The sequence below is a fragment of the Ambystoma mexicanum genome, chromosome 7q, assembly GCF_040938575.1.
Source record: "Ambystoma mexicanum isolate Mex_15411 chromosome 7q, UKY_AmexF1_1, whole genome shotgun sequence".
NCBI lineage: Eukaryota > Metazoa > Chordata > Amphibia > Caudata > Ambystomatidae > Ambystoma > Ambystoma mexicanum.
Genome location: NC_090941.1, coordinates 469,938,461 through 469,950,832, shown reverse-complemented (window position 1 = coordinate 469,950,832; position 12,372 = coordinate 469,938,461). Strand labels below are relative to the sequence as shown.

Below are 12,372 nucleotides of genomic sequence, written 5' to 3'. Positions count from 1 at the left end.
TGATCTCTCCATTATGTGTCTTTGGTAATTGTGAAATACCTCCAATTTCACAATTTCTTCTGCTAGTCAAGGCAGCACATATGTTCCAACAGGTTTTTATCCCATCTAAGCTTTCTTGATTATGTTACAAGTTTTTAATGGTAACCAGTGTAAGTTTCTAAATGTAGGGCCATTTTATTCACATGTTTTGGTGCCATTGATTAGTCTAGGTGCAATTCTATGTATCTGTTTGAGTGGTACAAGGGTTGTACTGTGAATGCCCACGGTGTGTGCTTATCCACATTCAAATGTGATATTGACAATCATTGTACACCTGTCATTATCTTCAGGGGTTGTTGCAATGGATTTATTTTGCATGGTAACATTAGTACTGAACTGATATTACTCGTCTTTTATGAGGTCACGTTGCTCATGTGTTGCCACCTTGGTCCCCTTCTCTCCGCCACCTCTCTCTTTACCTGCGGCGTTCCCCAGGACTCTATCCTCTCACCCTCATTTTTTAACCTCTACTTGGCCCCTTTGGCCCACCTCATCTCTACCTTTTCCTCTAACTTTCAGTGTTATGTGGATGACACTCAGCTTTCTTTCAGGCTCCCCTCAGCCTCCTCTCATCTATCGCTCATTCCTGATTGTCTATCCGCGATTCAGGTTTGGTGCGCCTCCAATGATCTGTGCCTTAATACCAGTAAGCCGGACATCCTTCTCATTGGGACCCCTGCTCCCGCTTTCCCTCTCTCACTCTGGCTGCCCTCCTTGTGCCCTCTTCCTTCGCTTTCCTGTGAGTCTAAAAACCTTGGTGTCTTCTTCGACTCCACTCTCTCTTTCTCTGCTCACATCTCGGACGTCACCAAGAAGTCCCATTATCAGCAAATCCTCCTCAAAGGGACTCTTCCCTTTCTCACTTTGCCTCAGAGGATCACTGTCTTCAGAGCCCTAGTTCTCTCTAGGCTGGACTACTGCAACAGCCTCTGTCTCAATCTGCATTCCTCTACTCTCCGCCCTCTTCAACTTATCCAGAACAGGACTGCGAGACTTATCCTTTGCCTCAAGTCCTGGCACCATATCTCTCAAGCCATGAAATATCTCCACTGGCTCCCGGTGACTGCACGGATCAAGTTCAAGACCCTTTGCATTGTCTACAAAGCTTTCTGGGGCCGGGGCCCGCACTACATCCAACGCTCTCTTCCAAAATACCTTCCTCAGCTACCTCCAACTCTCTAAGGGTTAGACACTACTCCAGGCAGAGAGTGGGGGGTAGATCTCTCTCTTCTGCCGTTGCCTCCCTCTGCAATGGCCTCCGTGCCCATCTCAAACTTGTGCTGGACCCCTAAAGTTCCAGAAGCAGCTTAAAACCTTCCTCTTCTCTGCTTTCTCTCCCTCTCTCCCCCGCTGACATACCTGTCTGCTGTACTGACTGGTTGCTTGGCCACCATCAGTGTCTCACTAGGTACCAGGCTCTCTCTTGATATGTCACCCTTGCGCTGCCACCGGGCCTTCCATGCTCTTAGGGGCTGTAACTGTAACCCTACAGTCCCTTGTTCTCCCTTCACTACCCAGAGCCGTGCTGCCCTGGCTGCACTGACACAGAGCATTGCTGCCCTGTTTTCCCCTCCCCTCTCCCTTGCACTCCCCCCTCCCTTTACCCTTAAACTTCTAATTCTCGCACTTGCACAATCTGAATGACACAAGGCCTAGTATGATCGTTGTCTTGTCCTCCCTCTGTGTTCCCTCCCTTGTCTTGTTGCGCATAGAAACACTTGTGTACAGGCGCATTATAAATGACTTATATCATATGATATCATGCGGTTGCATATCATATGGTTATTTTAATAACCTTTAACAGTAAGGCAAAGGTGAGCATTGTTTGATTTTTTTGTTTTACATTTTGGTTCTACATTCAGATCTTTGAGAAAAAAGCTATTAAGCATGTTTTTATGAATGTGGAGAAGGTCCTTTATGATAGTGGTGCATTGATGATGTAGCGGAGGCCATCAGCAGTTCACCTTGATTGGTTTGCTGACTGTGGATTGGAGAACATCATGCACACATGTGGTGGGCACAAAGGATTTACAGATGGCGCAAAGCTTCTTGGATGAGATGGGTTTTAATTTTGAGCAATGCTTTACATTACATTTTGTATTTGGTTTTGATGGTTCTTTAGAAAGTGCAGTCTCTTCAATCAGTTCCCTGATTTTGGGGATTTTGGCAATAACAAAAACTTTCATGGCGTTGCCTTTCTTCACTCATTGTGTCATTTGTTGTTCAGGTAGAGGATTGTTGCTCCATTGCATTCCTTTAAATGCAGCTCTGATTTTTCAGGCTGCCTCTTTCATTTTTAAGTGTAATGTAAGGAGGTAGCTGACTTTTATTGAGGTGACTGATTAGGTGCTATATTTTGAGCTCATTGGAGTGCGACTTGTTTCTTCAACAGACCTCTCCCTGGCAGATGGAGTGCTTGCTGTCTTTGACATAATGGGAATGACATGGGAAAGATGGTTAAATCCTTACTCTGCTTCATCAGTCTATTCTCCGTACAATACAGGATAAAAATAATTTTAGATTGATTATAAACATCAAGACAAAAGTCTAACTATGATTTGTGAAATACGAATTAATTTGTATTCTCCAACTTTTAGCACCCCACAGTGTACTTGTAATATTTGTGTTAATCTGTATACCAAGAATTTCATTAAGATTTCTGTCATTTAACTAGGTATTCATGTTTATGTGAAGATTTGCCCAATTTGCTGTACTCCAGTACGATTCCAGGAATATGCTACAGGCTTCCACAATTTTAATGACAGGGTATTTTTGACAATTCCTCTGTGCATTCTTTTAATCACTTCATTTCAGGTTTGTTATTTTAACTCTCATAACGTTTTCAAAAGATATATGTATCACGAAGAATTATTTGTAGAAACCAGTTTAAGTTATTTATCAGGACATTGAGCAAGAGGAGCAAAATCTAGCTTTCATATTGTATGAAATTAGCCATCTAGCGACATGTCCTGTATTCATATATGCACCAACTGAATGTACTTTTCAGTAGTTTAGTATATTTTTTTGGACGCTTCTAAATTGATTTTTATTAATTTATTAATTGTTTTATATTTTTTAAGTCGGAAAATGTGGTTCAGACTCTCGCATGCACCGTATGTCTGTTTGAGTAATTGTGTATTTTCAACACATATTCAGGTGCATTTCTTTAAGTTAGCAGGTGTAATGGATACCTAGTGTTTGCTGTATATTGTGTCCTGAATTACAAGCTAGTAGTTTATTTGTGTCATCCTTGTCAATTGGGTGACAATGATGGTACATTGTCTGTCAACAACGATTTAATGCCAGGAGCACACACTCAAAGACTAAAAGAACAATTGCAAAATCTTTTTTTTAAACCACAACTTGCTAGTCATACTAACTTAAAACACTTAAAAGTAAGCAACCTGGCAGTAGCATTTAAGCACTTTATTTCTTCTCATAACCTTTTCTGTAGTCATCCTAAGGCCCTTTTCACCCTAACGGACACATTTTTGTTTTGCATGCACCCCATTTATTTTCCTATCTTGTCATAATAATTTCTCCACTTTCCATCATGAAAATACGCAAAACCTCTGCATGCATAGAGAGTACAAACAGCATATTGATTCCCTTGGGTGTATGTGTATGCAGCATTATTTCAGGCCATATATTAATTGTTTATTGCACAAGAATAACAATAAGTTCACACATGTATTCATTCTGTTTGCATTACAGTACAAACAACTAGAGTCATGTATGCCATACTGCAAATGTGTTTTAGGCAACAGTATTTGTAACAAAACCAGGTTATTCATTAACTAGTTAGCATAACTGATTCACATTTTTTCATCTGTTTATTGCATAGGTGCACGTTAGATAATCCGGCTTCTGTGAGCAAATTTACAGTTTGGTATGACCCATACTGTACTACTCTGGTGCAAAATCACAGCGAGACATGCATCACATTGGTACACTGAGCATCAACATCACAGTAGGGCATGGATTCATTGGCAATGGAGTTGTGTTTTTATTTCACTTTCATAAAGATTACTACATTATTATTAAAAAGATGTGCAGTATGTTTATTGAATAGTGTAACGTATGCTTTTTTGGTAATATTATAATGTCAGTTATTTAATTAATACTCTATCTTCACTAGAACCACACTGCTATTGGACGATTCCTAACAACAATGGAGGATTTTATGGGGATAAGATGCCATCATGATACACTTAGGAAGGCTTTCTTTCATTTTTCTGCAATGAGAGACTATTCCTACAACTTCTTCTGCATCCGATGTGGTGTAATAGCAACCTGCCCAGTAGGCTAGAGCTTGCAGTGACATTGTGGGAATCCCTACAGCCATTCGGTGTACAGAAGAAATATGAACAAAACATGTTTTTCTTAATTGGAGTACCTGCCCTTTTGTAATCACTGTCATCGGTGCTGGTCTATCTCTAAAGCCTATCATTTACTATCTGCAAGACTCTTCTCATTCCTGTATCCAATATACCCTTATAGTTTCAGCTTTGTGGGTACTGTACTATAGCATCCTACTCCCTATAGAGTGTTCTAGCTGGAATATGTTGTGTACTAGAACAGAATGTACAATTTGGATCCTTGGGAGAAAGATGCAGCATTGGCTGTCAGTTGGCTGTAGCAATAGATATGTACGGATGTATTTGGTGAGGTTTACTTGATTACCTAATTAAAGGACTTTATCTGCTTACCGTGTAGCAGATAATTTCATGTACCCCTTCAAGCCCATGACAATTATCTTTTCCTTATGTACACCTTATACTGGTTTGATTTCTAAGATGTTTATAGTGGTTTTCAGCTAAATTAATTCATCTGGCTAATATTCATGACTGAACTATTTATTTTATTCAAGAAGGCAGGACTTAAAAAAGAAATAAAATAGGTATTTCATTTTCTGTAAGCTGTTAAAGTCATTAGGAGCTAACAACATATATATTTCTTGGATTGTGTAGAATTAATTTACATGTGTTTAAATCTATTTACAAGCTATAAAATAGGGAACATAGATAATGTACTGTGTGGCTTTTTCACAGCAAGTAATATTGTATATGTAATTTCCTACACATGATACTTTCAGATTTTCAATGGTAAGAGGAAAATGATACAAATATTTGATTCTTTGGGAACATATCTAAATATTAATGAGGAGGAGATGGAAATCATTAGGTAAGAAAAATATTTTTAAAAATGTGATATTTTATTGTAATGGGTTATTTATAATGCACTTAATACCCAGAGGTTTCTAAGCTATCCTCTCGAGATATTTAGGTTCAATGTTGTTAAATGTATAAGTGATGTATAAATGTTATGTATTGCAATTAAAGTTTGTCTTTATTAGAGGGGTATGAGTTTCAACTGTTACATTTTTTATATATGTAGTGTTCATGTTCATGAATGCATGATTTAACTGTGCCAGATGAAAACATTGTAAAATAAACATGGTACTAATATTTAAGTTATTAATACATGGTTGTCGTATTTTTCCTTTTTACTTTGATATAGCAATATTTTCAGTCACATATGGGATCTAAAGAAGTGGAAAATTGAGATCCCAACACAATGGATACAGAAGGACAGTGAGAGCTGTGGTGTTTTTGTCTGCACCGTAGGTCTAATATTATATTTGTAGATGTTTTTAAAACTTCATGTGATGTGTAACCTCAGTTATAGCTAGGGCTAGGCCATGCTTTAAGCGGCATATTGTGTTCATATTTAGTAAAAAGAAAGCTGACAGATTTCCCTTAACAAAGTTACATTAAATTACATCAGTTTTCTTTTGCAAGAATCTGTGATGAGTGCCAGTAACCTTGAAGTTAGAATGCTGCAGTCATCTATTATAATAAAGTTCCCTGCTCTCCAGGCCTTTCTGGGACAAGCACCAAGTGTTCTGATAAATAGTAAAAAAGAGATAGCAATATGAAGGAACTACAAAACCGCAGAAAGACTACATACCTCCCTCAACAGCTTTAAGCTGATGACGGCTAGAGATGAGCTAAGATAGTGAGTATGTGGAGTTTTGTCCCCTATTGATATCACATTGAGAAAGGTATTGAGGTATTGAAAGGAGAAGTGCTTTTAGGTGCTTCTATGAAGATTACCTAGCATTAATGGTGAGATGAGACCTTTATGAGGCAGGTCGATGTTTTTTGAGGACTATGATATGTTGGAGATGGTGGACAAGTCTTAAATCCTAAGTAGATGTAGCAGAAATGAGAGGCAATGACAATGATTGATGCTTTAGTGACTATTTTCATTTTAAGGGTGTTGTGCGTAGAGACCATTTGCCCATTATAGTAACAATGTTTCTTTATTATTTTTTTCTCATAATTAAAAGACTTATTTCATACATGAGAGTGTATGAAGCATTCATTAAGTGTTCATTACTCATTGTTTTATGATAAGCATTTGAACAAGAACAACGTGTGGGGCATCTATTTAAATGTATTGTGTATTGATGTGTTATATATAGTACATGTTTTTTAGACACATATGAAGGGTTACTGGAAGGTGAGAGCAGTGGACTATCGATATAATATATGTGACTTTGGTAAACCCATCCTGGTCAGGTGAAAGAGATTAGCCGCCTACTGCAGGGGTTGTTTCCTACTCCCATTACTGATGCACAGTGACGTGTGTATGTTTTTCCATACCCCTACTGCTACCACATCCTCTGCTGGGGCGGTCTTGGACACTCCCCTGGGGGTGGAGGGAAGGCCTTGGAGGGTGGGGTGATAATAAACATGTTACATGGGCTTAACCGATAACCATTAATTAGTATTTTCATTAATAGACAACTGATACTACAATTCGAGGAATAGAAATGGCGTTAGAAGAACTATCGCAGGATAACCTATGCCACTTAAGACGATATCATGCTTCATGTCTTATGACTATTCTGCAACAGCAAGTGTGAGATATTTACCTTATTAGGAATGTAAGAATGAAGTGTGCTTGTATGTGTGTCCATTATATCTATGGTTGAGGACTAGGCTTCCTTCTGCCACTCTGGATATTGAATGGGGGAGTGGTGTGTGTTGCAGATTCACCGGGGTGGAGGAGTGGAAATAAATTCAGTGGGTGATCTTGGCCTTCCCAATTAGCTTCCTGATTCCAAATCTGTAAGCATATTTTCTCGTCCATTCTGGTTTATCATCTGTTGGGAATGAGTGATTATGGGAGACAAATTGTCCACCCTTTTTCCTAGAGTAGGTGTCCTGGCTGGGTAACTTAGGGAATCCACAGTCTACCTTCTCCAGTGCCAGCATACCAGTGTGGGTGGCAGCGGCAGCCCCCCAGCTCCCAGGGTCGTCCTTGTCCCATTTGTAACCCTTAAGCATGAGAATTGGTTAATGAGCTTGATGATTTAAGCCAAGCTCCTGAGCGTAATGTTTATATATTAGCACCATAAAGTACTTATCTGTTGCCATGAAAGATTCAAAAATATAATTATAGCCAAATTAAGCGGTTGCAGTCTTTCTGAAACTTGTTTACAGTTTGTTACATTATAATCTATATACTGTATACTATATATGTAACTACATTATATTTTGTGGGGAGTTTTGCTTTTAATTCAATATGGTGTCGGGAAGTACAGTTTGTTGTCAAGTGGCTTTTACATTTTTTATATTAACTAAATATATATTGTAGGAAATACAAAACAGAAATGTAACTTCTGTTCACGAAGAGACTAAACTGAGCAATGTGGTGTTAAAGTCAACTGAGGATGCAGTAGGAAATAGACCAACTTTAATTGCTCAAGCAGAATTAATTTTGCAACCACTGAAAGAAGAGAGGAAGCCAAAAATAGTATCTGGCACTGAATGTATGGCAGCTGCACACATGGCCTGCATTTATCAAGAAAATGAAACTTCAAAAAATAAGTAAGACATTTAATAAATCAGAATTCCTATTAATGTAAGTAGTGTAAATATTTTCATTAGGTGACTTTTGAGAGCAAATTAAAGTGTACAATATGATATATTTTAGAACAACAAAAGGTTTTCGAAAATGTAATGTGCATCAAGTGATGTTATGTTAATTAGCTTTCATACTGTGCACCTCACCACCTTAGAGTCTTAAAGCATTGCAACCTTGTCAGTGTGAATGAACTATGTCACCGCCCAGGGCGCAAAGCAGGCCGTGGTCTGTGGGGTGAGAAGGAAATGAGGATACAGGCAAGAAGGAATTGGAAACAGTGGGGTAAAGTCAATGATAAACCATAAGACAAAGGTGACAAAGGGAAGGGAGGATAACATGGGCAATGGCTGGAAGCACTAGCTGGGATGCATGTACCATAGGATGGGTTTAGATCGATATGGAGATGAAAAAACGTAAGGAACTATCCATAATGGTCAAATCCTGATGTGAAATACATTGTTAGCTACCGAAGGTAACCTTGGTAGAGAGGTTGCATTGCATGTAATGTTATCCAACATGCTGTTGTTCAAGGTTTATACTACTATGGTGCATTTTCACAGGTGCTTGATGTACAAATGTTATCCTTTGTAATACCATTGCTAAACACTATGTAAAATACATTTGGAATTGACTTCAAATGTTGCACATTATACCAGTAATGGTTGATGGTTAACTTATATTTTTCTATGTATTTCCATGTGTAGGTCATTGTACCCCAAAGAACAAACACTTCAGTGGATTGAATGCGAGAAGTGCAAAAAGTGGTTGCATTTGGACTGTACAGATTTAGCAGTAACTGGGAATATTTTGGACATGAAATTTCACTGTGGTTGTCACAAAAAATTTCCATTACCATTGGAGAGGTTAATATTGCGGTATAATATTATATTGTGTAAACATATATATATATTGATGTATCAAAATGGTGATGTTTGTTGATATTTATATGGCCCATTTCTGAGGTGTTGCAAACAGATATGGATAAAGGAAAGAAGACCCATTTTTTCATTATCCGTTCGATCACAACATAATCTTTGTGGTGTATACATATGTATATATTGTACAAGAATGTCTAAAATAATGAGCTGAAAATAATGTGGGTGCTACAGCTTGAATAGTTTAGTAAAGAGAGAAGATGCATGCAGGACACAAATTGATCACAAACCTTAATTAAAACTGAAGTACAGGTAATTGACCTGGTCAGTCTTGGTAAACCAAACAGTAAGCAATTACAGACAAAACTGCAATTGCGAATAATGGAATACTTTTAAAGTATGACACGGTTAACAGTGCCATGTCATGCATTAATAATGACACGTTTTCTATCCTGTGCTTTGTCAGAAATGGAATTACAAAAGATGAAGACATTTGAACAGAAGAGCTACTAAGTTATTTTTTATAAAGTAGTTACACCATAAGTTGAATTCAGTTCTTATTTGGCACTTTATGCCTTGCAGTGCTGCGAAGAAAAGTGTCACTCACCGGGTGGTAATCCTGGTGATACTGCAGAACCTGGCCCGTGACTTGATAGTAGAGCCCTTAGTTAGACCTAAACCAAGGGCCTCCTCTCTGTTGAGGGAAAATAACTCTTTTTAGCAATATGTCCCAAGACTGTTCAAAACAGACAGTGAAGGAGACCGATCGCTCAAAAGAGCGGGAACACACACTGCTATAGACACCGGCTGTAAAGGAAACAACAAGGTTTTGCTATCAGGTAATGATAATGGGTAAAACAGAGATATATCACAAATAATAATTCCTGCACTAAATAGCAGCTAAATCTTCTATGTAACCTGACCCTGGGGACAGAGATAACAATGAGAAAGTGGTAAGCTCAACTAAACAGAACAGGGTCAATGAATGTCTGGTAACTAGGAATGAGCCTATAGTCTTACCGTGTGAAAGGCGTATGAAGAATTTAAGAAGGATATGAGAAAGTCCACAACGACTGGTGCAAAACAACAAATATGTAAGGTTAGTAAGGGGACTAACCCTGACGGCACGCGGATCACACTAGAGTCGGGGTGGTGCACGTCCCTGCAGAGCGTTCTCGTGCACGAGGAAAAGGTAAGTATCAGGCGGGTAAGAGAACACAACCAGACTTGTAAGTGACAAGGATAACAGTAAACTAAAGTGTAAACACGGAAAGAAAGTATGAGGTTACCCAGGCAAAGAAATACTTGCCATGTGGCAGAAACCGCAGCAGAGAAGGAATGTCCAAAGCCAATCCGTTTAACAACTCAGGTCCGGTACACAGGAAGGAGAGACCAGTGACAAATACAGATTCAAGGAGATTAGTCCATGGGCAGGCTGAAGGTCCGGTACACAGGAAGGAGAGACCGGTGACAAATGCAGATTCGAGGAGAGTAGTCCGTAGGCAGGCTGAAGGTTCGGTACACAGGGAGACTGATTATAACAAGGAAGTACAAAAGGTGAGAAAAGGACTACCGCGGTTATGGAACAACCGGGTACTTGTAAAGAAGGAGGAACCTGTTACGGAATCCTCAATAGCAGGCAAAGTTTACTACAAGGAAACAAGGTTCTGAACAAAACCACTGTAATAACTTTGATAGGAAGCAAACTTCTGCATTACGTAGAACGTAAAATACGAGTCAATGCGAGGCTCCACGTTTCCCATTGGATGAAACAACCCGGAAGCGCAAGAATGATGGGAAACTTAGTTCTTCCACATTACAACGCATATTGCTGTAACCTCCAGCTTCTATGAAATGGGGCCGCAAAGCGCTGTATTCTGTGAGACAGAAATGTTCCATGTCTGGCTGAACGGCTCCGGACATGATAACGGGTAAGTGTTGATGTCCCAGGAGGTGATCCCATGAGAGGCCGGCGCTCCCCGTATCATAACAACAAGTTTGTTGGCCATGTGCTATTGTCCCAGCGCAGTTAAATTGTTTAGCATTGACATGGCATTGGTGGTACAAACTGATTCTAGTGCGATGTAACAAATAGTATGTAAATATTTTATTTAACCATTAAATGTGGATGATAATTCATGGTATTAGATCACCGTTTTGTATGGATTACAAAGAGAGAAGAGAATTATTAAGAATAAAGTTCATAGTGAAATGTCTTTCGAACCCTGGACATACTAATGTAAACATATATGAAATATGTACTTGCTTTAAAGCTTGTAGCTGGAATCTGATTATTGAAATGCATTTATCTATCACTATGAAATAAGAAATGTCTCAGAAATATATTGATTTGCAAATTCAATTTTACAAGGCTAAAAGAAAAACTTGAAAATGAAGGCATAAAGAATTTACTGAACAAAGATGAAATAAAGGCATGTATAAAAGAATTGTCATATTCATTGCTTAAGTATTGGAATTGTTTGAAAAGTGTACTGTAAATGTTGATTAAAAGTAAAAATAAGATAGTTATTTTCTACATGCAAAGAAATGTACTTTACTGATATAGTACATTTTAATTATTTTAAAAAAGAATTAATCCCAATATGATAGCTGTATTTCACACTTCCTTGAACATTAATATTTTGGGAGGACAAGCAAAACAGTCAGTCCTCAATGTTTTCACAGCAATTACATGTATCCAGTCTTTTCTTACCAATTGTTCTAAATAAATCAGTGTCGGTCCCTACTTATCTCAAGCGCATGCCATGAGATGTGATGTCTAACAGGGTTAAACCCTTTCTACCATCCACAAATTGATCTTTTACATGAAACTGAGGTATCCTTATTTAATAATGCAATAACCTTATTATGGTTGACTTAAAAGGGGGTGATGAAACCACCTGTCAAAATACTGACTAGTCTCTGTTATAGAGTGAAGCACTCTAACTCATTAAAGATCAATAAAAGCAAATCCAAAATGTTTGCGGAAAATGAAAAGCCTAAAAGTTGAAGAACCCTCTGCTGGACAACCTCCTTGGGTAACTTGCGAAAACAGAAATGTGTTGTTAAGAACCTAGGTATTTATATTGATTTTAAGCTACTTTAAAGAGTCAAACCTCATCAATAACTAAATTATGCTTCACGTTAATAGGAAACATCTGATATATCCTTCAGTTTCTATCTCTTTTTTCTCTCTCTCCAGTTAATGGTTATAAACTCCATCTGCTCTCATGTGGAATATGGAAACTCCTGCTACCTTGGGGTTCCCAAAATACGCTATCACTCTACTTCAGAGAGTGCAAAACAGAGCTGCAAGATTGATAATTAAACTTAATAAAGATGACCATGCCAATCAAGCGCCACATAATATTACACATGAACAAAATATGATTTTCTAATACATTGCAGTACAATTTGTATCGGAGACTGTGAAATAATGAAATTGCAGGTTGTGAAAACCACAGTCTGTTTTGTTAATGAATGTTTATGAAGAATACAGGTATATTTAAATTGCAAACTGAGG

General features: G+C 38.2%; 1 long non-coding RNA gene across 1 annotated transcript; it reads left to right on the top strand.

Annotated features, from left to right (window-relative positions):
• Nucleotides 1-7,710: 7,710 nt before the first annotated feature.
• LOC138528540 (uncharacterized) lies at nt 7,711-11,282 on the top strand. The gene is made up of 3 exons (XR_011284165.1): nt 7,711-7,937; nt 8,679-8,837; nt 11,221-11,282. It is a non-coding gene; the product is annotated as an uncharacterized lncRNA (long non-coding RNA).
• The last annotated feature ends 1,090 nt before the right edge of the window (nt 11,283-12,372 follow it).